Genomic DNA, 25,463 nt, shown 5'->3' on the forward strand with positions numbered 1-25,463 from the left:
GTTGTTCTGATTGAATTAGGGAACATTTAACATATACAGATAATTAGAAACAGCCACCCATTACAAAGGGAGCGAGCAGCAGCAGAGAGAAGGGAAGCTATTGAAAGGCGTCGGAAGCTCCTTGACACATCAGCCAGGGGGGCTTTTCAGACACAACTTCTGAGGATTTCCAAATGCCAAATTTGGGCTCATTACATCCCCAGGTGCTGGGAGCCAAATACCTCTGCCACCGCCTTTTGCATTTTTCTCCCAGCCAGGGCCTTTCTGTGAAATTTTAACAGTGTCCCCTTTGGTCCTACGCTGGGCTGTCAGCTGGGAAGAAAAAGGGAAGGAAATTTGCTTTTCTTCTCCATGGCTGTCACAATCTCCTTGTCCTGGAGCTGGGTGGTGCAGCCATGGGGAGGGACAGCTCTGGATGCACAGGCTCCTGTGCTATCCTGACCTCTACAGGATGTAAAGCTGGTTAAGGTTATGGTATATGGAACTGCTGGGATGGGTCCACAGGAGGCCACAAAGATGATCCGAGGGCTGGAGCAGCTCTGCTGTGAAGACAGGCTGAGAGAGTTGGGGTTGTTCAGCCTGGAGAAGAGAAGGCTCTGAGGAGACCTCAGAGCAGCTTCCAGTGCTGAAAGGGGCTCCAGGAAAGCTGGGGAGGGACTCTGGATCAGGGAGTGCAGGGATAGGACAAGGGGGAAGGGTTTTCAGCTGAAAGAGGGGAGATTGAGATGAGATGTTAGGGAGAAATGTTTTGCTGTGAGGGTGGGGAGGCCCTGGCCCAGGGTGCCCAGAGCAGTGGTGACTGCCCCATCCCTGGAGGTGTTCCAGGCCAGGTTGGATGGGGCTTGGAGCCCCTGATCCAGTGGGAGGTTTCCCTGCCCATGGCAGGGGGTGGGACTGGGTGGGCTTTGAGGTCCCTTCCAACCCACAGCGTTCTATGATTCAATGAAAGTTTTTTTTCAAACTCACCTTATTACATAGACAGGTAAACACCCTTGGAATAGAAAAATGAAAATTAATTGTTAGCAATTTCAAAACAGAAAGTAAAATAAGTAAAAATCTCTCTTTCCCCCTCAAAAATAGCTTTCCTCTTACAATTTTCTCTTTTTTTTCTTGTGCTTCCTTAATATGTTTTTACATCAACAGCATTAAGAAAAGCGCGTTTCTTGTATTTTTCTTTTGAGAGAAGCAGCAGCTAGTGGAAATTTAAAACTCCCCAAAACACAAAAAGAGATGATTTCCTTCCCAAATTTCCTCTGAAACATAACTGCCATTTCTCAAGCAGCTCGAGCAGTAATTGCGCTTACATCAGTGACAGTAATTGCATTGCATCTGCTGCCGAAGAGTTACCCGAGAGGTGAAATCATAAAGCTGCAGCTGCCCTTTTGCTGGAAGAAGCCTCAGTGATGGCTCGTGGGCAGTGGCTCCACAACTTGACCGGTGCTCCCAACCCCAAGGGTCCATCCAAGCTGCGACTGCTGCTGGGGAAGAACAAGTCTGTAAGGAGCAGCTGAGGGAAATGGGATTGTTTAGCCTGGAGAAGAGGAGGCTGCGCAGAGACCTCCCACTGGATCAGGGGCTCCAAGCTCCATCCAACCTGGCCTGGAACCCCTCCAGGGATGGGGCAGCCACCACTGCTCTGGGCACCCTGGGCCAGGGCCTCCCCACCCTCACAGCAAAACATTTCTTCCTAAGGTCTCATCTCAATCTCCCCTCTTTCAGCTGAAAACCATTACCCCTCGTCCTGTCCCTGCACTCCCTGATCCAGAGCCCCTCCCCAGCTTTCCTGGAGCCCCTTTCAGCACTGGAAGCTGCTCTAAGGTCTCCTCAGAGTCTTCTCCTCTCCAGGCTGAACAACCCCAACTCTCTCAGCCTGTCCTCACAGCAGAGGTGCTCCAGCCCTCGGATCATCTTCACAACCTCTGGACTCGCTTCTACAGCTCCATATCCTTCCCGTAATGAGGACTCCAGAACCGAACGCAGAGCTCCAGGTAAGGTCTCATGAGAGCAGAGCAGATGGGCAGAACCCCCTCCCTCAAGCTGGAAAAGCAACAGGTCCAGCAATATCAGAAATCCTGGCTGGGATAATGAGTTAAGAAGCAGACACAGGTTGCTGCACAGCTTGCACCCCAGCCTTGTCTCCATGGTTTTCCAGGGCCATCCTAGCAGGCAATGAGCAGGACCCTGACAGACATCTAGTGGCTTTTCGCTCTTACTACAAGAACATATGGCCAAGGGAGTGCCTGGGCAAGTAGTGGGGCATGGTGGTAAGGAGATGCTTCACCTCTCCAAATAACTAAAAGACCGCAGCCATGGGGAAGTATAAGCCTCCATCACTTGCTCTGGGATCCATCTTCTGGAAGAAGAAAGAGAGGGATCTGTGATCTAGGAGTGTTATTTCTTGGAGAGTCAGATTGAATGCAAAGGAATCGCTGCAGACTGCTCACCCTACACAATCCCATCCCACCGCCGCTGCTACCGCTGCTGCTTTTGGTGGAGGAGGAGAGGGTGCGGAGGGCAAGCCCCTGCCATTAGGGATGGCGCGCGCACTGCGGGGCTCTGCACGTGCCCACATCTTGGCTTGGAGGATGAGAAAATGCCTCCAAGGGGGTGTCAGACGCGGTTACAGTGAAACATGATATTTATAACAAAGTGTGGGGGAAGGTGTCACATCACATTACGCTGATGCTCTGGCACCAGAGACACAGGGACAATGCTGCAGAGTGGGATGCGGTGAGGGCCAGCAGGCAGTAAGATGAGTTTGCTCTGCAAATATTGATTCTTCTCTGGAGTGCTGGCAGCAAGGCACACCACAGCAGGCTGTTCTGGAGGCAGGCAGGGAGGAAAAAAACTCCTAGTGATACTGGCATTGGCTGGTGGTGTCACCTGGTTCTTGCATTCCTGTGCCTGGCCACGCTCTGCTTCCCAAGAGACAGTAGAGCTAGGGTGTATGGTGGTAAAATGAGGGGGAAAAAAAACCCAGAGATCTCCAATGTCCTTAAACAGTGGTCTATTTTTTTCTTTTCTGGATGGACGCATCCTGCTTGCTTTTGCATCAGCACAAGGACGTTGGCCTGGGAACTTAAACTTGCTGATAGACCCTACCTTATCAAGCTAACATGAAATACTGTAATGTTTTGAACAACCAGTTCTTTAGGGAAAGCCAGACTGTGCCACTGCAAGCATCTGGGATTGCACAACTACCTCTCGAAGGAATAAGTCTCTGAAAGCACCAAGGGCTTTGCTGCAATGAATGGGCCAAGATGTAAAAGCTGAAGCCAAGGGCCGGGTCTTAGAGCTGCGGCTTCCCTGTGCAGCAGGAGGAGGCTCCCTGTGCAGAAATAACCCACTGCATTGTAACGAGAGCAGTGGGAGCTCCTACACATACACAAGCGTATTTCTGTGCATTCAGCTCCTGCTCCTTCCCCTGGCAATGGTACAGGAAAACATGGATGCAATGGAGCGCAGCAGTCGCAGCCTTCACCAGCCTCTTGGGGCTGATTGCCTGGGAATATCTTTTGTCAGCTGCCTTTTCTCCCTGACTGCAAGCATGCAAGCACCTCTTGAGAGAGCAGCCAGCTCATGGGCAGGCAGAACTGGAGCTTCTCCCCCTCTCTCCATTGAGGTATTTTGTATAATTCTGGTGGCAGGTAAACCCTCTCCCCGTGGTGGTGAATGGAACCTGATGCCCAGATGTGCATTTTGCATACCCCACGGTTGGCTGGGAACCGTTTCTTCTCTCTGCTCTGCCCTGTAGTCACCTGCAAATCACTCGCCAGAGGATTCAGACACACTGCCCCATAGTCCTTCATGAGCTGGTTCAGTCACTGCCCACCTCATGCCCACAGCCCTGCCATTTCCTTCTGGAAATTCAGCTGCTCGGTGCCTGCAGGGACTGATGCTCTTTCTCAGGGTGGTTTGAGGCCAGTTTGAGTATCGCAGCCTTGTGCAGAAGTGAAGACCTCATCACTACTGGCATGTCAGTACCAGCTTTTATTCTCATGGGAGCGCGGGGCTGACTGCTCTCACTTGAGTGTGAGCGTGGGTACGGTGACCTTGGCCCCTTTGCCTGCCCTTACGAGGCTGCTTCTGAGCGCCTGCAGCGCTGAAGCCGCAATCCCTGAGTGGAAATGGCAGCAGTGGCTGCGGAGAGGGAGGCAGGCTCTCCCGCCGCTGCCTGCGGAGGAGCGTTCCCTGGGAAAGGCATTGGCTCCTGCCCTCTTTGCAAATCAGGTTTGCACGTGTCTGCTACGGGAGAGAGCAACCATTAATTTTCCTCTTGACCTCAGCCCTAGAGCGAGCCGACCCCGAACTCCCCCGGGCTCTGCTCGCCAGCCGCTGTGTGTGGCCGTGATCAGCAGGTGGATGGGAGATGCTCTGGGTAGGCTGTCGCTCCAGCCTGGGCTCCTTCGCTTGAGGCAGAAAAACCTCCAGATGAGGAAAGAGCCAGGAGAAAGGAGGGGCAGGAGCACAGCTTGGGACGCAAGCTCAACAAGACAAAGGGCTGGAGCACCTACACACGTATGGTCCTTCCTTAGTGCTTCTGCCTGGCTGCTTTTGGGAGGAAAATGGTTAGTGGAAGCATACAGGTTGCTAAGTGAGAGCTATTAAGTAGGTTATAGACTGTGTCTTTGCGGGATAGGCAAGTTCCTGGGTGCATATGTTTGTCTCGATGGCCTGTGTAACACCCAGCTGTGATTTTTTTTCCCCGCAGCTGGGTTGCCCTGCTCCAGCGACACAGGCCAGCACATGTGCTGTGAGTGACGCTCGAGCGTGGGGAAATGCATTTGCAGAGTACACCTTCTCTGTGCTGCGCTTGCAGAGGGATTGGGGGGGACACAATGGCCACACGAGTGCAGAAAATGTCCGGGTCCCTGCACACCACCCCCATGCGTGGGTGATGCATGTCAGCATTCTGCCTTGGACATATTTCTGTCAATATCGGAATGCAGACGTCATGTCCACGTGGTGCGATGGGCTGAGGAGGGATGGCATGTGTGTGGCTGTAAGGCATTATGTCTCTGTGCATCCTGGTCGGCAGACGTGTTTTTCTGCAGATCTCTAATATGTCACGTTGTGAGTCAGTGTTTGCACGAAAACGAAGCATTTGGTTCTGCTGTCCCTGCCTCCGTGTGGGGGTTACCCTGCTGTCTGTGTCTGACACGTGCTCGTTTTGTAAGGCACGTTCTGCAGCGTGTGTGTTCCCTGTTCGCTGTCCCGCCGGCTGCGTGCCCGCAGCGATGGCACAACGCCACGACGCAGCCCGCGCTCCAGCACGGCGACTGCTCCTCTCGCTACCCAGGCAGTTTGAAGGAGGTTGTCCTTGTCCCGCTAGAGCCGGTGACTAACGGAACCTGGCATTTACCCAGGATTTATTTGGACGCTCTCGAGCCAGCTGCACACATCTTTTTTGTTTGCTTTTTATCTGACGTCATGCCCTTTTGGTGATTGCTTATAACCCCAGCGCAGAGGAAGGACCGGTCCCCTCTGCTTCCAGGGGAAGGAGAATCATGTAGCATCCACCAGATGCAGACAGAGCAAAAGGCAAGCAAGCCTCCCCCAACACGCCAAGAAAAAGCCTCATGCACTGTCTGTACATTCTTTGTACAATTCCCTTTGAGTTTTAGGGAAAGATTTTTTTCTCTCCTTCCGCATGACAGCAGAGTTTGCAGTGTTCCTGTAAGTTTGGACAAGCCCAGATTAACTGTGCATCCTCAGTGTCTGATTAACTCTATTTGCTGTGTTTTTATTGACCTATGCAAGAGGAAAACTAGGTCAAGCCAGGCTGATGAGGCTCAATCTGGCTCGGTAATATAAATCAGTACAAACGAGGCCATCCAGTCGCTGAGCCATCACATCACGCTCTGGGGTGGGTCGCCTCCAAAGTGTCCAGGGGACATAATTAGGAACTTTCCCAAGCTGTCAGTCAGGATCAAGCCTGGTTTGGAGGTAGAGGGCGAGTAGGTTATTTTTTTTCAGAAGCTGCTCTTTGTTTCTGCGGTGAGGGGCATTTTATCAGCAAGCGGCTGAAGCACAGGCACTGCGATGGCTGCGAATAGCAACGGCCCTCGCCTGTCTCTGACTCCTGCGCAAACTCTCTCCACAGAGCAGGGATGGAGGCAGCTAAAAGAAGCCTGCAGGGCTGGGCTGAGTGTGTTCTATGGAAGCAGGAGAAGAGGACAGAAACTTTTACCCAGGTTCCTTGCTAGTAGACCTTATTGATGGCTTTTGCCATGCACAGCCACAGGCGATACAGACAGCCTCTGGTATGGAGAAGCCGGTGAGACTGCCTGCTCCTGGCAGTTCTGAATCTCCTCTAACGTGGCTGCTCCTGGTTTGGTTGGAGTGGAGTAGGAATCAGCCTGTGACCCAGTCTGCCGCTGCTGAGTTACCTGCTCTGGGGAGAAAGAAGGCAGCCAAGCCCGCTACAAGCTGATTTCAGGTGCATTAAAAAACCCTTCCATCACCTTGAAAAAGCTCTTTGCAGGGAGGCTTAGGTGTCTGGTGCTGGAAGTTTCCAAGACAGGAAGCAGGGAGCAGGCTCAGCTGGTCTCGTCTTCTGTGTGTGATGTGCTGGGAGTGAGATGTCACACAGCATTAGCTTCTCTTTGGTGGGGTGGAGGCGGCCAACGCTCGCACTGTGACAGCTCAGGGGCCCACAAAGCCGCCCGGCAAGCGGGGCAAGGGAGCAAAACTGCGTAGCAGAGGGGGGCACATACCAGATGGGCTGTGTTGGTGTAACAGGGGACTCAGCAAGCGGGTACTGTGAAGGGGGTGGAGAAGGTTGGAATGCTGTATGCACAGAGGGCATGGCAGGCTCTCCCTGCTCATCATGATCACCCGCGGGGCTGTCAGCAAACCGCAGCTGCACTGGCCTCTGCTTGGTGGAGCAGCAGCCTGTGCAGGAGGGAAGCTCAGGTCAGCGTCACGTTGGGCTGCCAAGAGCCACAGATGCGATGGCCAGGCTGCAGGGTGGCGAGGGGGGAAGCACCCCTGGATAAGAAAGCTGGTTGGGATCTGCTTTTGATGAAGAAAGTGGTTTGGGCAGAGCTGTGCAGGGTGAATTCAGCCACAATAACAGATCAGGATGTTGTCAGTGCACAGGGAAAGGCAGAGGTTTCGGCATCTTCCAAAGTCTGTGGGGATCTTGCAATGATGTCAGGCCATAAACGCCTCATTCTTCACCCCTGAGAATATCTGCAGTCCCACTGAGTGGGACCTGAAGGGATTTTGTGTGTTGCAGTATACAAGGGGAACATATTCTGTGGGAGTGTCAGGATGCTGCTGGAGGCAGAAACTCACCTGTTATGAATGGGAACAATCCATCATGTTTTGTACAGCTATGCACCCAGCTCTGTACCGCAGGTGTCAAACGTGGAGTAAATGCTGTTCGTCTGGAGAAAATCTGGCCAGTGAAACAAGAGGAATATCAGCTTTTATGGAGACAGACAGAGCTGATGACATCCGGCTGTTAAAAGCCTATTAGAGATGCAAAGTGCTCTGAACCCAAAGGTCCATTCAGCTGAGTCAGCTTCCAAGGAGACACTTCCCATCTCCTTCTGCAAGGTGCTGCCTCTGCTGGGTGAGGCCAGTGGCTGAGGAGAATGCAGGGTGCTGCCACATCTCTGCCTGTGCAGCTTCCAGACCTGCCTCTCCTGGCTGAGCTCAGCAGCAAACCCGGTGTGAGCGATGGCCATGGCTTCCCGGACGCATTTACATTCCCTTTGCATTGCTGCTGTTGCCTTCCTTTCTCTATGACTGTGATTTACTGACGTCACAGCCGCAACATCATGGAATTGAATTTACAGGAGGCTGAATTTATGATTAGAGAGACGAACCCTTCGCCACTTTGTGCTGCTCCCCACGTCTGTACATCACACGCGTGCACCTTGATCCGCTCCACAGCGGAGTGACAGAAGAGGAAGAAAGGCCATGGAAGAACCTAATTCATCAGGGATATCTGCTCTCCTGGCTGCAGACAGGAATGAAAGCATCACAGAAAGGGTTCAAAAGGGGCCTGAACATCCAAAGTTCTTGGGATGTTCTATCCATGGATCTGCAAGCTGGCACTACAGCTGTTCCTATAAGCTGGACTCCTGGGTTTTGTCTGAGAAGGGTTGCAGCCCACGAAGCAAAGCTACTGACTGCTTTGTTTCATAATAACAGTCCTCTTAACAACGATGTGTTCCTACGTTTGGGTGATTTCCAAAGCGTTCCCAGCAGGCATTTCTCAGCCCTGCCATCTCCCATCCCTCCCCTCCAGATTTTGCCCTCTCCCCAGCTGAACTTCTGGATAAACTGCAAGATCGGTGAGCCAAACAAAGATCAGAAATGAGACAGAGTTTACAGGTTGTAAGCCAAACTCGTACTAGGACGAAGCTCTGTGCAGCTTGAGGCATGGCTTTGTGTCTGGGTGTGTTGGAATAACTCCATTCTCAGGAGCTAATTTAGGACGTCCTCTGCTCTCTGCCTGGGGAAGAAACAGCTACTGTACAGAAGGCACTTGTCTGTGACACATCTCTTGTAAACAGCGTGATAGCTTGATATCAGACACGTTGAAGACATCTTTATCAGGTGCTTTGCCAAAGTCCCCAGGGGGAAACTGCAGGACAGACCTTGGTCAGCAGAGATTTTTCAGGCAGAGTCTGGTTGAGATTCAGAGTGAGGGTGCATGGAGCCCTCGCTCACCCAAAGCCTTGGGCAGACCGCTAACTCTTAATAAAAAAGGAGGGCTGTGTTATACCACACTGCATCCCAGCCCTGGCTGCCTCGCAGCAGAGGAGCTTTGCAGAGATATTCTAGGCAGAGGCACCGAAGAAAAGATTATATCAAAAATGGAGCAGGTGAGACGAGAAGGGTGGAGAGAGGATTCCCAGCTCTGGGGGAAGGTCAAAGCCTTTTTGTTCAGAGTGAAAGTCATGGTGGTTTTCATCAATCGCCAAAACCTGGTTTTGTCTGGGCTTAATCAGTGATTCATTTTCAGCCCCTGTTTCCGTACGTGCGTTAAACACCTTTCCAATGAAATGTCCCCTCACACCCACAGTCCCCAAAATCTTGGTTTATAAATTGGAAAGAAAACATTGCTATGTTTCTTTTTCTCTGGGATTGTTATGAAGGGAGGGGAATCGCTCTTGCTTTTTCATTAACACTTTAGGGGGTTGTTGTTTGTAGGAAGCTGAAAGCAGAATGATTTTAGTGGGCATCAGTGTTTCTCTGGTGATTGGCTTGTTTCTTTCCAGCCTCTGAAAACCAACATCCCTGTGCCTGCTACCAATCCATCCATCCCTTTATCCATTCCCACCTCTCCCCACATACCAGAGGACCCTCTGGCTACGCTGCAACACACTGAGCTGCAGAAATTGTGCTTGAGGTGGAGAAATTGCAGAAGCAGAAGGAGCCTTTACTGCAAACAGTCTATTTATTGATATTTTATTACGCTCTTTAGCAGGGCCCTGGTGCCTGTAATAAAGCATTAAGGAAGTGTAGCAGCACTTTCTCATTGATCCCATTCGGTGCTGTGATATTAGTGTGAGGGTCAGGGACAAAGAAAAGAAATCATTTTGTTCCCCTCCCCTGTGCTGAATTGCTGATGGCAAAATGCCCCATAAGCCTGGAGATTAGTTAATGGTACGGTGACCCCAAGTCGAATGATCACAAACCGCAGGCAAAAAAGGGAAAGGCAAGCTTTTTTTTTGTTGATCTATAAAGCTACAGAGTGAGGGATCTGGAGAGATCCATGATGAATCGGGAGAGCTCAGATCTATTGAGTCTGGTATTTGGTGACGGAAGATGGAAATGGGCTGGGCCAGGCCTGAAGGGCAGCCAGGGAGACCTCCCTGCCTCCAAGAGCTCATACCATAAATTGTGGATTTACATTAGATATTAGAAAGAATTTCTTCCCTGTGAGGGTGGGGAGGCCCTGGCCCAGGTTGCCCAGAGCAGCGGTGGCTGCCCCATCCCTGGAGGGGTTCCAGGCCAGGTTGGATGGGGCTTGGAGCCCCTCATCCAGTGGGAGGTGTCCCAGCCCATGGCAGGGGTGGGACTGGATGGGCTTTGAGGTCCCTTCCAACCCAAACCGTTCTATGAAGTATGAAAAGGTGAGAACAGCAGCAAAATGGTGTTACAATTCCTCCTCAGTGTGCCAGTGGCAGCACGGTTGCCAACTCTGCCTGGTCACTAAATGACAAGCCAGAGACCCCAACGCTGCTCGCTGAGCAAGTGAAGACCCCTCACTCTTTCCTCCCTGGTCCTTCCCAGGTATTCAGTGGCTGGGGCAGCCTTCTGCCGCTCGCCCCACAGAGAGCCCCGTGCCTCAGCATCCTGCAAGGAGAGCAGCCGTACCGTCAGTGCCAGGAGCCAGGAGCCTCTTCCTTGGGATCTTTGCCTCTCCCGGTGCTGCCGCCGGACCCCAATAGATGAGGAGTTACGTCCTTGCTTTCTCCTTTATTCCTCCAGACAGGTCTCAGCAGGGCCCACGAGTGCTTCTCCTGGGTGAATCTGCTCCATTCTCCACCGGCTCAGCCCTTGCCCCGGAGTGAGTGACTCTGCGTCAGCCTGCTCCAGATTAACATGTGCAAACATTGCATTAGCCAAATGGCCTTTCTAGAGGGAGGAGGTGTATGGATGTTTGAGGAGGGATTTAGCTCTATTATCACCTGGACAGCTGGTGTTCCCAACCCAACGTGGTTAAATATTTACAGTCAAGCGGAGCGGCTGGGGAATACGGCACAAGGAGTGCCCTCTCCTCAGCCAGACCTCGGTGTACGACTCCAACTGCACTTGCACCGCTGTTTCTGCTGCCCGGTGGAGCCCCGCTGCTGCTCCCCAGCAGAGGAATCAACCCCGAGCTCTGCTTTCTAACCCCGCTCCTCTACCAAATTCCTACACGGGCTCTTTACCTTCTGCGGCTCCTTTCTCTCCTCCCCCTGAAAATCAGGGTAATAATAACAGTAGCCTTTAGGATCACTGGGAGAGGATGAATCGTTAGCTCCAATAATGCTCCCAAGGGCCTAAACCTCTCATTTTGTGCATCGTGGGGTTCACATCAGCATTAACGTTCTTCCTCCTATTTAGCAATCTCCGCACTCCCCCACTGTGACTGTGGGGACAATTAGTGGCTGTAATCTCCTGAGCGTTGTGTAAGGAAGGGAAGAATCCGGTAATACCCGGCTGGGATTTTATGTGGATTAATTAGCTACCGTTTGCACAGCTCTTCGGAGCTTCAAACCTATTCAAGTGCTAAGTATTATTATTAAATAGGGATCCATTAGTCCTGACCATTGGCCACAGCCTCTCCATAAGCCCCTCTGACGTCACTTACTACAACCTTATATATTTGTCTTCCAAATACAGTTATTAAGGAGATCTGGCAGGGAGAGTCCGTCTATAGTTTTGGTTAAAGTGTGATTTTAGTAAATGCACTCATGATGGCTGGGCTATAACTGCATTTTGTGGTAACAAGTGTACAAGAACTCATAATTCCCTGGTTCTGGGTCACCTGCTCCTGGCCAGGTGAGCACCAGGTGCGTTAAACACAGAACTGCCATCAGCAGGCTGTGTCCTTCACGGTGGCAATAGAACACCTTAAATCCCCTACTAAACCGTGTCCCAAAATCTCACATCTACATGGTTTTGTGGGGTGAGTTGTACCGGGGACGGGGCTGTGAGGCTCCCTGCACGCCAGAACCAGCTGCTTAAACCAGCTGAGGATCGTGTGCATCTGTGAGTTTACTCCTGGTACTTAGCAGCGGGAAGAGATCAGAGCCTCTGGCACTGACACATATACACGAGTGCATATTTTTATCTGGAATTGAGATTTTATCCTTGTAAACATTGTATTTATTATTTTTTTAAAAAAAATAATACAGGCTGCCAAATTCATATTGCACAAAAAAGCCATAAACCTCCCACTAAAGAGCTAGAAAAATGCTACGAGGAGAACAAAGCAGGCATATATCACCGTATTTTGCCAATCTTAAACCTAGTCACGGCACTGCAAATAAAATACACAGTGTTCCTTTCCTCGCAAATGTATTCTGCATCAGGAAAAAAAAAATATATATATAATTCGAGATCTGATAAACTCTAAATCAAGATGTGACTTATGTTCAGGAATCAAAAAGATAAAAAACCTGGGCAATTTCTAAATCATTCAGATCTCCACACACCAGTTCTTCAACTGATGTTTAAGGGAGAAGCCTTGGGAACAAGCAAAGATTGTAAAGTGGGATAAATGGTTCAGAATGCCTCAAGTTCTGAGACTGCTTTCTTAAATTCCAGCACTGCACCAGTGAAGGCAGTGAATATTGCTCATTGCTTTTGAGCAGTTTTAAGCCGTTCTCCACACAGAAAATTTTATCTTCGTGGGATGATTTAACTCTTGCTCTGCCTGATGCAGGCTGAGAATATCAAGGATGGGTGTAAACCAAAAATTTCATGTCTGAGATTCTCAGTTCTGAGTCTTTTTACCCTTTATTATTCCAGGTTATTATTTCAGGCATCCCATATTCCAATATGTGGATTGGGCTGCAGTTTCCAACATGGAGCAGAGAAGACGTTCCCTGACAAAATGACCATTTCCCACGCAAAAGATTTATCCTAAACATTGAAATGAATCTACATTTCTTTCTCCTACATGCAATCCACCTCATTTTATTTTTTAATCTGCTGGTTTTAAATGGTGTTCTGGAAGCCTCGGCAGCGCTTTAAAGGCTCTACCAAAGTGATGAGGGAAAACAAAGCCCAGTATTACCAGGCTTAAATTTCCTACACTGGGTCCACCCTTCTGCTGGTAAATTTGTAGGGGTCTGCAAATGGACGAGCACTACAGAGGCACTAAATTTGTTATGCTAGTGACTGCTTCTCAGTAGAGATCTGGACAGCACAGAGAATAAGAGATATGGGTCTGGGTAAAGGAATTTAAGCCCTATCTTAAAATATAGACAAGCATCACGACGGAACCCAGATCTCTATGCCAGATTCTCTACGTGGTACCACAATGTAGATCTATTTTGTGCTTCAAAGTATCTGATGCTGTTTCAGAGCTATTTAAGTCTAGCTTAACTCAATCTTGGTCTCTTAATTATATAATTCGGATCATTTCCAAACCAGTTCTCTGAAATATCTGAGTCCCGAGTCTCAAGAGATCCGTTATCCAACGTTTGCTCTGTTTTTCTGATAAGCCTTATATTATAAATGGGTTTTAGTGTGATTGATAGGACTTCCTCTCAGTGCTGAAGAGGTCAGAGGACAAGTAAGAAAGTCTGTGCGTTTGCGTGATGACCACTTCAAATTGCGTTCGTGTGTTGGTCCATGGCGAGTACTGTGAACTGATATTTTCATGGCTCTACCAGTGTGTTGGATTTAACTCAGAATGTGGCTGCTCTTTGTAACACTGGGGGTTTTTGCCTAAATTACAACCCAGACTTCATTGTGCAGGGTGTCGTACAGGCACCCAGAGGTACCTTGGGGAACCTCAGAGGAGGAGGGAGGCAAAGGATGTGCAGGAAGGCGTGTTATTCCCCGTGTTGTACAGCTGGGGGCTCTGAGGCACAGCAGTCCCGCTGTCCAGTGTTTTACTCCTTTCCCAGGCTGGAAAAGGCCCTGTGGGTTTTCCTTGTCCCAGTCAGACAAGAGATTAGGTCTTCAGAAGGCATCAATCGGCACAAACCCAATGGACAACGCTTGCTTGCACCCACTGTCTCCATGGTCCTTTGGTCGGTGTTTCGTGGCATGGATCGGTGATGGTTTGTAAACATGCAGGGGAACTTTTCTGTCATGGATTCATCTGATCTTCTGGTTTCAGGGTCGTTTATTAAACACACAGCTGGAAACAAGGCTGCATTTTCTCTCCTTAAGTCTTGGAGATCTTGCCTGCACATATGTGGTTTTAATATAAATACAAGAAGCTCTTTTCTTATTTGAGGAGAAGGTGTAAACCTTTGCAGGATAAACATCCCTCCATCAGTAAGAGAGAATGACTTCACTTCTGGCTCACAGTCATTGCTTATGTGAGCTTTAATCATTCTGCTCTTTGTGCTAAGCGAAGCCCTTATGATCAATCAGAACTTTGAAGCTTTGTTATAAAAATGTAAATGAAATGCATTTCTAAATGGAGCTTTGCTTCGTGCCTCTCCGTTCCTCTGCACGCGCTCGCAGAAAGCACAACGGCTCCGATAACAGCGCGATCGCTTTGCTGGGCCGTTTTGGCACTGAGGTGCACGTTTGCCTCCTGCTTCCCACTGTCTCCACTGCTTCCACTTACAGAAAGAGAGAAGAAAAGAGGAGCAGAGCTGCCCCCTGTACAGTTCCAGACGTTCTGATCCAACTGGGAGACAAAATGTTCTTCTGATTACAGCTCTAAAAATAAAGATGAGGTTTGTGGGGAAAACATTTTGCTACTCATTACTTCTTTTCTATAAGTTAAGCCTGATTCCCGAGGGAAGAGAGGTGAACGCAACCTGCCGCCTGTCTGCCTGTGTCTGGTATGCGTCACTAATAACTTGTGCTGCCATTGGCCTCTTTGCTCTGGCTCTCACAGCAAGGGAGAGAGAGCAGAGGGCTACCGAGGGGATTCTGCCCCTCTGCTCCATTTTTGTGAGACCCCACCTGGAGCCCTGTGTCCAGTTCCGGAGTCCTCAGCACAGGGAGCACATGGAGCTGTTGAGGCAAGTCCAGAGGAGGCCATGGAGATGAATCAAGGGCTGGAGCCCTCTCTTAAGCCAAGACAAAACGCCTTCAAAGAGCCAACAGTGATTGCATTCCTTGCGGGAACCCAGGGGCAAGGGAAAGAGCAATGCCAATTCCTTTCCTCCACTTTTCCCTTGCTATAGCAGTTTCCCGACTGGCTAATGTGATTTTGAGCAGCCACTTAGCTCCACGAACGGCTGGAGCCCAGAGGTCCGGCCTTTTCGTAATGCACACGGCATCCCTCTCCTATCACCGGGAGCAGCAGGCTGCCTCACCTACCCACAACACACTTAGGGAGACTAATTGCTCCCACAAAAGTGCTGACGGGGGCAAACCACTGTCCCTTCACTTGTAATTGGTATTGACGTGGTACTCCCCAACCCCGGCGGTGCTCCGGAGCCAGAAATACGTTATAGGGTTTCAATCTGGCAAGAGCTTCGTAATGACTTTCTTGACTATAAGGGGGGGTAACACCTTTAATAGAAACACATATGGGTATTTGTTCCATGTTCTATTTGTTTTTTTCTACGGTCAAACTCAGCAGCATCTTTTAGCCCAACTCCCTCTGTCTCTGCCTCTCCCTCTGTCTGCCAATCCTGTTCTTAATCAAGTTGAACTATTGGCTGATTTCAGCAGATCCCCACTGATGCTCTGCTGGAATAATGAGACCAAAATTACTTCCCCAACTAAAGGAAGAGCTGTGCTGTGAGCACAGCCTCAGTAACAGGCACCAGAGAATCCACACAGGCCAGGGACAGGCTGATTGCTCAGCCCTGAGAAAGTCTTCAGATAGAACTTGTGACTGTTTTTTCATTTGTTACATGTTTGTGGCATAGACCAAAGCTTTGTCAGCTGCACAGCTCACAAGAGTTTATCTTTTCTTGCTAGCTGGATATCTTAAACCTGAGGTCATGTTTTTAAACTCTTAGAGGTCCCAGCAGCATTTTGAAAGTGGTATTTGGACAGGCTCCCAAGTCAGTGGGCACGTAGAAAAAATTCTCTTTTGGTCGTGTATTCCAAATCCAGCAATGGCTTTTATTCTGGAACAAATAGCTTTGGTCTCTTCTGAGCATTTCCACAGGGCTGGGAGGTGGGAGGTGTCCCTGCCCATGGCCGGGGTTGGAACTGGAGGGGCTTTAAGGTCCCTTCCAACCCAACCCATTTTATCATTCTATGATTTCATGTGTCTGCCACGTCTGTTCTGTGTCATCCCAGGAACAGCGTTCCCCTTCCAAGCCCTCACAGTGAACGAGTTGGGGTTCTATGATTCTATGACAATAGACATCAATTTGCAATACCAGGATTTGCAATTACAGGAGAAAATTCTAAGGATTCCTCAAACAGGAGAAAAGAAAGAAAATTATAGGAGAAAAGAAAGAAAATTATAAAAGAAAGAAAGGAAAGGTGCTCTTCCAGGCTGATCTCTTTTGTTATCTAGGCCAAATATTAAGTTTTAGAGTGCACTGTGAATTTAATTTGGATCCAGTGTAGATCTGTTGTTGTCCACCAATAATAAACTCCGGGATGGAGTACCAGTGGGAGGGCTGGACAAGTGGACAGCACAGCATTCTTGCTTTGAAAGAGCATTTTACTGAATATTAGATTTATGCCATTTACTACTTTATAGATAAAACAGTCACTATGTTCTAAACCCATGATGTACTTAGAATGGGGAATGGACTGGTTTAGTGGTTTCTGAATTTGATTGCTCAGAGGGCAGTTTACTTCCAAATTGGAGAGATTGTGTTCTAAATTACAGAGCTGCTGCTTTTATGAATTGAGCAGGGGATGGATTAAGCAGGTGATGGGGCTGTCTGTGTCGAGCAGCGGCTTCACATCTTTCAGGATGAGTGGCTGAGGTCAGTTCAAGTTCATTACACCACAAGGAGTTTATGATTTCTTTGTTATGGAGGTTCAATATGAATTGATTTTAAAATAAACTTTTTTGGACCAATTTAATAAATTCACTTTATTGTTCAGGCTTTGATGTTATTTTCCAAGTGATCAGCATAAAGCATTTCCCTTGCTACCCCTATCATTCTGAATGCTGTTTAGACCTCGTGGCTCTTCTTTCCTGCTCTCTAAAGCTTGATCAAAACACGGGCATGAACCGAAGCTCATTTGAGGCTTGGGTCCAGATGCCAGTTTTGCAGTCATAGCTCAGGAATTCAGCCAGTACAACACTGTGGTAGAGACACTTTCTGCTCAAGCCAATGTTTTCCTAGGTATTTTTGTAGGAATTAAGGAATTTCAAGTATTTTCAATGAGCATTAATAGCAGGAAAATTCCAAATGCACAATCAGCATTTGCATTATGGTGCAATTTTGATAATAACTGCAGCTATTCCCTAGGGAAGTCAGAGGATCTGCTTGGCATAGAAGGATTTTTTCTACTCATCCAAGCAAGGAAGAAAAATAAGGAAACCTTATCCACTTGGCAAGCATAAATGCATTATTAAACAGGTTCTTGCAACGGGGAACCTATGGACTCATAGTTCCAAAGGCTGAGCATTTGTATGGTTTCTTTAGTGTCTGATGGACTCCTGCTGCAGCTTTTCCTTCAGCAGAGAAAGCATTTCAACAGTTTTTCCTCCCAGCCCTAGCATGCAGAAAGCTGTCAGAACTTCACTCTCACCCACTGTCTTGTCTCCTGTACTCAACGCCGGTGAGACCACACCTCAAATCCTCAGTTTAGTTTTGGGTCCCTCACTACAAGAAGACATTGAGGGGCGGGAGAGCGTCCAGAGAAGGGGAACGGAGCTGGGGAAGGGTCTGGAGTCCGGGAGCTCTGGGAGTGGCTGAGGGACCTGGGGCTGTTGAGTCTGGAGGAGGATGAAGGGAGACCTCATGGCTCTCTGCAGCTCCTGGAAAGGAGGTTGTGGTGAGGCAGGTGCTGGGCTCTGCTCCCCCATAACAATGGCTAGGACAGGATGAAATGGCCTCAAGTTGTGCCAGGGGAGGTTTAGACTGGATATTAGGAAACATTTCTTTACTGAAAGAGTGGTGAAGCCCTGGCAGAGAGGTCTCCATCCATGGAGGGGTTAAAAAAAAAGTGTAGCGACAAAATGTTTGGGACATGGTTTAGCAGGCACGGTGGTGTTGGTCTGATGGTTGGACTGGATGGTCTCAGGTCTTTTGCAACCTTAATGGTTCTATGATTCATGAAACTGGACAGGGATTTCAGGAGTCCTGTAGGATAAACAGCAAACCAGCAAAAACAGAGACAGCAGGACTGGAAGAGCAGGTGAGGATAATATGAGCAGTCCCACCCCTCACTTAGGCACACAGCTGAGTCGGTTAATTGGGAAAATAAAGTTTGCTCCTCAAACTTCTCCTTGGGGAAATATCTTCTCCCATATTCATGCATCAAGTTTCTTTAGTCTATTAAAAATTACTTAAAGATGCCGAGACTCGTATGAGCTGTTATGGCTGTAAAGAACCCCTGTTTTAGGCATCCTTTACCCAGCTGTCCCTGGTTTAGGCATCCTTTACCCAGCTGTCCCTGGTTTAGCCATGCTTTCCCAGCTGTTCCTGCTGAGGCCATGATGCCCCAATCAGCACCTGAGGGCACCGCCTTTGCAGGAAGTATTTATTGAGCAGGGAAACCCCCTCCTAGGCTTTTGTCTTGCAAATGTGGGGCTGCTTGTGGGTGGTGTTGAGCTTTGTAGGTAGTTTTATTTCGGTGCTTTGTGGTTGCACCTTGCTGTAGGTGCAAAGTGTTTCCCCTCTCTGCTCTGCCTCCCTCGACCTCAGGCTGCAGCGAAAAGGTAGGAAAACTTTGTGGGTTTTGGTTTAGGGTGGTTTTGGGTCTCGTTTGCTTTTTCTCCAGCCCGGAGTGCTCGGGGAAGTGATGGAAAAACGCAGCAGATCTGTCAGCGAGATAAGTGCATTTTAAAGAGCAGTGATATCTGTCAATGAGACAGCAGCTGCACAGTAATTCATTCCCATCTCTCGTCTGGCCCAGAAACGTCGACGCAGCACTTTTTCTCTTTTTGGGTTGCTTTTTTTTTTTTGAGGTGTTTTGTTTAACCGCTTTCAGTGTATTTAGGGGCTCAGTGGAGGAAATGACAATGAGAAAGGGAGCTCTGTGTAGCCCCTCCCGGGACTGTCCCCTTAGCGGGAAGGGGCGGCGGAGTGGAAGTTTACCGTGGCTGTGCCTCAGGAGGCCTCGCATTGCCGGCAGAGTGCTAAGATAGTCGTTTGGGTTGGAAGGGACCTCAAAACCCATCCAGTCCCACCCCTTGAGATGGGCAGGGACACCTCCCACTGGATCAGGGGCTCCAAGCCCCATCCAACCTGGCCTGGAACCCCTCCAGGGATGGGGCAGCCACAAATTCTTCCTTATGTCTACTCTCAATCTGCTTCTCTCCAGTTCACACCCATTGCCCCCATTCCTGTCAATCCAAGCCTTTGTAAACAGTCCCTCCTCAGCTCCCTTTTAGCCCCTTCGGGTATTGGAAGGTCACTGAATACCCATCTTTTGGCTGCCCCATCCCTGGAGGGGTTCCAGGCCAGGTTGGATGGTTCTTGGAGCCCCTGATCCAGCGGGAGGTATCCTTGCAGGGTTGTTGCAAATGTGTGATCTTTAAGGTCCCTTCCTACCCACACCATTCTATGACTTTAAAAGTATTGATTGCTGGCTTGGTGGGTGAAAAATACCTTCTGACTTCGTGCGTGGAACTGCACTGGGGTTTTCTGCCCTTGTTTGAAAGGCTGTAAGCGCCTGTCCCCCTGTACACAGTCAGTCACTGAGGCACTGCTCTCTGCAAAGGCAAACATCATCTGTCATATGGCAGAAGAAGTTACGGGAACACTTCGTTACCTGTTCCAAATCATTTGCACTGTGCAGTAATAGCTGCGATGCTGATGGATGCGCAGAGGGGGTTGAGCAGTGCCGGTTTGCCCAGGTGTTCCGCTGGGATGATTAAAAAAATGACTGTTGTTTTGTTTAATTTAGGGATGTGTCACTTGTAATGGTTTCTATCATTTTCTGCGTGGGGAGGGAAATTAAAGGGCCAAATTATTACCTAGTGTAAGTCAGGAGGGCTTCTCTGGAGCTGCATTCTGCATATTTGGCTTCCAAAGTCTATTGTTTCAGTGGAACTGGGCTGATTTATGCCAGCTGAGGATCTGTTTCTAAAATTGTTTAAAGCTTAGCATTCCTCTCTCAGCATCCCTGTGCGATAAGGATTTACTGCAGCTGTTTGAAAAATGCAAATTTTTTTTTTTCAGGAAATATGTTTTTTTCATAAAACTGCTTCTTCAGTGAGGGGGAAATATTTCATGAGCATCTTTAAGGTTTTGATGGGAGATAGAGAGTCCCAGAAAGGAAAAAACATTCTGAGCTTTCTTTTCAGAACACTGGATTTGCCCACAGACTCAATTATTTACATTGTCTCTGTGATAAAAACTGATAAATGAAAACAGGCAAATTTCTCATGCACATAGAAAGTGGGATTTTGGGGAAGTCTTTTTTTTCAGTGAAAGAGTTGCATTGTATTATAGTGTTCCAGCCAGCTCTGTATGTGACAAGCTTAAGCTTAAAATAAGAAAATCCTGGGTTCAATTTTTATTTGGCAGATTTCTTTTTTTTCTTTTATCAGCTTCTGCAGAGCTGTCTGTGCTTCCTTTCCTGGTTAAAAAGCAGAATCGATACCCGAGGAGGGTCAACCAGCTTACAATTCATTACATGTATGCGTTTCTAACTGACAATGCAATTCTTGTTTCTCATTTTTCATGTCGACGGTTTCTGGGAAAAACAATAAAAAGAAAGAAAGAAAAGCAGAAAAAGACAAAGAGACAGAGATTTACCCGAGTCATCAAGGGAAATGAGAGCTGACAGGTTCTCTAATGTTACATGGCCAGAACAAAAAGGATTCCTCCTCTGCTCCTCTGTAAATGTTTGAGAACCCTTTGTGTGGGACTGGGAACCTCAACCCAAGGATTCCCCAGTAATTCCTTTAGAAATGTAGCCAAGCTGCTGCTTGCCCTTGATAGAATTATTCAGCAGATCAAAGGCAAGCAGCGATGAACTGTTTGGATCTTTTCCCATCTTTGTCACTGAATGTACCCAAGTTCCCCCCAGGCGTTTTGGTTCTATTTTTGCCTCAGTTTCTTTCCTTGTTGCATGGTAAGAATAGCAGCATCTCTGAGTGGGAATGGTCAGGAGTCAAAACTTTAGGAAAAACCCATGTTGGGGTGAAACTCCTCTGCTGATAAAGTATGTTAAGCATCTGCCACCCCGAGGAAGCTTTAATTCAAAGTTTTCCCAGGTTCAGATATGCTTCCAAGTGCATTTGATGGTCAAAAAGAACTCTAGTCACTCAGGCATGTATAGTTAGGAGCTGTAAATCCAGGGGTGGGATCTTGGTTTGGGCTTCACGATTAAGGAGATGAAGGTAGCTCACCTGTTGAGATTGTAGAGACTGTCAGAGGCCGGTGGCGTGTTCAGGAGAGTTGGGCTTCTTTAGCAGAGAGAAGGGGATCTGGGGAAGCCTTGTGATAGCCTTCCAGTACAGAAAGGGGCTCCAGGAAAGCTGTGGAGGGGCTCTTGATCAGGGATAGTGAGTGGTAAAGGCTTTCAGCTGGAAGAGGGGAGATTGAGATGAGACTTTAGGAAGAAATGTTTTGCTGTGAGGGTGGGGAGGCCCTGGTGACTGCCCCATCCCTGGAGGTGTTCAACAAAGTTGTTCCAGTTTGGGCTCATTTTTATAACTGTTTGGTCTGGTAGGTCCCTTTGTGTTTTTTCTGCCTCATCTAACCGAGCTGATGTCCATGTGGGAGCTCAAGCAGCCAGGGATTGAGAGGGGCGCAAATGACTGCAAAATCTACCCCTTCCTCTTGAAACACACTGTAGATAAACTCCAGCACTTTCCTGTCCCCATGAGAGAAATCCATCACTCCTCAGATAACTTTTGCTAGAAAACAAGCTGAAATATTTTTTTTTCCATTGTCTTTCTGTTCTTTTCCTCCCTCCATCTCCTGTGTGGCAATACTCCCTCCAGTCCTTACATGGTGCAATGCATCTGGAGAATCGTGCTGCGAGTCAGCACTGTCTGGGGGCTCAGAGCCTGCTTTTCATGGGGGAAAGGAGGCAAGAAATGAATTCAAGTCCCCAGTGGTGCCTTGCTGGGGGAGTGTGGGGAGGTGGAGGGAAATGTTGCTCCTGAGAGCTGATTACACTTCGTTTCTCCCCTGAAAGTAAGAGCTCCTTCAAAGAAAATCCTTCTTAACTCTTGTAACCTAAATATAAAGTAGAATTGCTGGGCTGAGCAAGTTTTAAGGCAATGCTGAACTTGAGGTATTGTCAGCTGCTCTGGAGAGGAATTGGAGAATGGGGAGATGCTCTGCAGTACTGATTGATGGGGAGAGGGCTTTGCATCTTCCAGATGCGGAGTGAGAAGATGACCAAAATGTGAATTTGGCTGCTTCTTCCACTTTACTAAATGAAGCCCCTCTTCAGGGCTTCTGGTGCTGGTCTGCAAGGGTAAGGAAGAATCTGCATCATCGGTCTTTCTGCTTATCCCTCATTTTTAACTTATAAATTACTGCTTTTTGCCCCTTTTGGATCATCAGAGATTGGTCCTAACTAGAGACAGACACCTGGTGGAGATGTACAGGTTTTCCCAGGGACCTCCTCTGGTCAGTTTGACTTGGGTTAAAGGTGGGATCTGCTATGCAACCTGGCCAGCTCATGGCCCTCTGGGTTGATGCTGGCACCTGCGGGACCAGTGCAATTAAGTCTCCTTGCCAGTGAAAGCTTGATTGAAGGTCATGGAAACCAGTAGTATCCCTTGCCCCAAGAAGCCCTGTGTCATGTCGTTTGCCTTGATCTTTCCCCAGGTCTTTCTCTGGTTGGATATAATCCTGATCACTGACAGCTACAGCTTTCTTTATTAGTTGAAAGAATATGCAGAAGTGAACTACTCGTGCATTTCCTTGTAGAGTAGCATGACTTCCCTGTCATGTTTTCCATGTTTTCCTCTAGCACTTGATGTTTGCAAGTCTTTTTGCTTTAAGCCATGTCAGCTACAGGCTCAGAACACGCAATAGCTACAATTTTCTTGCACACTCTCCCACTCTCTCTCCTCAGCTTGAGTGTTTAATTTGCTCCAGACTCTGCTTGAGCAATTTTTGGAGAGTACGGTTTATATTTGTGTATGCAAATAAACTGAGCAAATATGCTAAGGAGCTCCAAAGATAGATTGGTACACTTAAAGTACATGCCAGCCCACAGTAAAATCATCCCAGGCCATTCTGGTCTCAATTAACCCTTATGCCACCTTCAGTTCAGAGTCTTTTTGGCAAGCAGACAATACTGGGAGATCCTCACCACCTCCTTTATTGCTGTAAATGGATGATCCAAGGGCTGGAGCACCTCCTGTAAGGCTGAGAGAGTTGGGGTTGTTCAGTCTGGAGAGGAGAAGGCTCTGGAGAGACCTTAGAGCAGCTTCCAGTCCTGAAAGGGGCTCCAGGAAAGCTGGGGAGGGGCTCTTGATCGGGGAGTGCAGGGATAGGATGAGATGGAATGGTTTTCAGCTGAAAGAGGGAAGATAGAGATGAGATTTTAGGAAGAAATGTTTTGCTGTGAGGGTGGGGAGGCCCTGGCCCAGGGTGCCCAGAGCAGTGGTGGCTGCCCCATCCCTGGAGGGGTTCCAGGCCAGGTTGGATGGGGCTTGGAGCCCCTGATCCAGTGGGAGGTGTTCCAGCCTGTGGCAGGGGGTGGGACTGGATGGGCTTTGAGGTCCCTTCCAACCTAAACCATTCTAGGATGATGCTATGGAAACTGTGGGCATCAGCGCTGCTGTTCCACACCATGAGACAAGCAACAGGGCACAGGGCTTTGCCTGTGGGTACATGTAGTGATGCAGTCAGATATTAGTTGCCTTTCATGTCCTTTTTATTGTTGATCAAGCAGTTCTTGGAGCAGCAAAAGTAATGCAGCCAGCTTTCCTTCAGACTTGTGATTTATGTTGGAGTCTCCGGTGTCTAATAAAACATGCGCTCCTGAAGCTTTGTGCATGGCTGGAGAGTTCATAAAAACACTCTTCCCTGTGGATGCTCTGACAGCTAATAACATAGCTGAGCATAGTTGTTGCCTTTTCTTTAGGGGACAAGGAAGGCATTTGACCTTGCTCCTCTAATCTCTGCCAGTGGTTATAAAACTTTCAAAACAATTAATGTCCCTTAAACTGGTAGATCTGTCAAATTGGTTGAAATTAGTTCAAACATCTACTGAAGAACAGTAGCTTTGCTAATCTGGTTTCCCTTCCTAGGGTAGGGGAAATTCAGAGAGTGTAATGATATGGTGAAGGGCAATGGTTTTAAGCTGAGATAGGGGAGACTGACGTGAGATCTTGGGAAGAAATGTTTTCCCGTGATGGTGGGAAGGCCCTGGCCCAGGGTGCCCAGAGCAGTGGTGGCTGCCCCATCCCTGGAGGGGTTCCAGGCCAGGTTGGATGGGGCTCGGAGCCCCTGATCCAGTGGGAGGTGTCCCTGCCCGTGGCAGGTGGTGGGACTGGATGGGCTTTAAGGTCCCTTCCAACCCAAACCATTCTATGATTCTGTGAAATGAGACATCTTTCTCATTCGCTGGGCTTGCTCTGAGGGACTGACTCGAATAGCTATTGTAGGGTAAGCTGTTCAGCCAGAAGCCTTCCAGAACAGTTGTTTGCACGGACACGCTCTTCTGGAACATAAATGACTTTACTGTTGCGTAATTACTTCGCTTTGGAAGGATGCTAATTGCTTTGGAGTGGTTTTTATTCTGGAATAAAAACCTGCTGTCATAATGTCCTTTGGGAGGCATGATGGAATCATTTCTCCAGCAGTCGCTACTTCAGACATTTTCCTCTTGTGGATGAGGGAAATAGTCTGAAGAGACAGCTGACTATCCCTTGTGCTGAACGTGCACAAGATTTGAGGAAGAAGTATCTAAGCAGATTTCTGTGATGCTTAGAATGCAGGGCTTATTTAACCTTGGAATGTGGAAGGCTATATAGCTTTTATTACCACTTCTTAGCTTAGTTTCTTAAAGAAATGAGGCGTGTGTAATCAGTGTCTGCATACATGCTGCCCATAACTTCTGCACCATTAGCTCATTCCAGATGTGTTTAGCAGAGGACAGGAGCTTTCAAGTGATTCCTGCGAGCTGAGGGCTCGGCGAGGAAGATCCTGTGGTATCTGTGCCGGGGAGAGGCTGCAGCGTACAACTGTCCTGACAGAACATCAAAGAGCTTGCGTATCAGAATGGTTTGGGTTGGAAGGGACCTTAAAGATCATCCATCCTGCCACAGGCAGGGACACCTCTCCCTGGATAAGGGGGCCCAAAGCCCCATCTAGCCTGGTCTTGAACACCTCCAGGGATGGGGAATCCATGACTTCTGTTCTCTGTATTTTTCTACTCTCTCTTCTGTTGTCCCAGCCTGACTCAACCCAGGCTCACTCATGAGAGCTGCGATGCTTTCCTTGCAGTCCTCTACTTGGGATTGTTTTCTTGGATGCCTGCAAAAGGGAAACTCTGCCACAAACCTCCCTAAATGGAGTCAGATGGCATCTCAGGGTGGTGTAGTGGTTTTGCAAATATATTGCTGTGCTCGCAGCCAAAAGCAGTCTCACTAGAAGTCCTTGCTAGACGGTGCAATCTAAATCCTTCCCCCTCAGGTCTGCACAGCTGCAGTGTAAAATGAAAGACAGGGGAAGTCATTGTTTGCAGGTTCCTGCTTCCCATTGCCAAAACAAACACTTTGGATGAGATTAATGTTGCTTATGCTACTGTGC

General features: G+C 48.5%; 1 long non-coding RNA gene across 2 annotated transcripts; it reads right to left on the bottom strand.

Moving 5' to 3' along the window:
* Positions 1–5,759: 5,759 nt before the first annotated feature.
* On the bottom strand, positions 5,760–11,019 carry LOC128854370 (uncharacterized). 2 transcript variants are annotated; one of them, XR_008453423.1, is made up of 4 exons: positions 10,653–11,019; positions 10,339–10,551; positions 7,300–7,402; positions 5,760–5,935 (listed from the first exon to the last, which is right to left on the bottom strand). It is a non-coding gene; the product is annotated as an uncharacterized LOC128854370 (long non-coding RNA). The 2 variants fall into 2 exon arrangements; XR_008453422.1 differs by having other exon boundaries at positions 5,760–7,402.
* Positions 11,020–25,463: the final 14,444 nt, after the last annotated feature.

Source organism: Cuculus canorus, chromosome 23, assembly GCF_017976375.1.
Source record: "Cuculus canorus isolate bCucCan1 chromosome 23, bCucCan1.pri, whole genome shotgun sequence".
Classification (NCBI taxonomy): domain Eukaryota; kingdom Metazoa; phylum Chordata; class Aves; order Cuculiformes; family Cuculidae; genus Cuculus; species Cuculus canorus.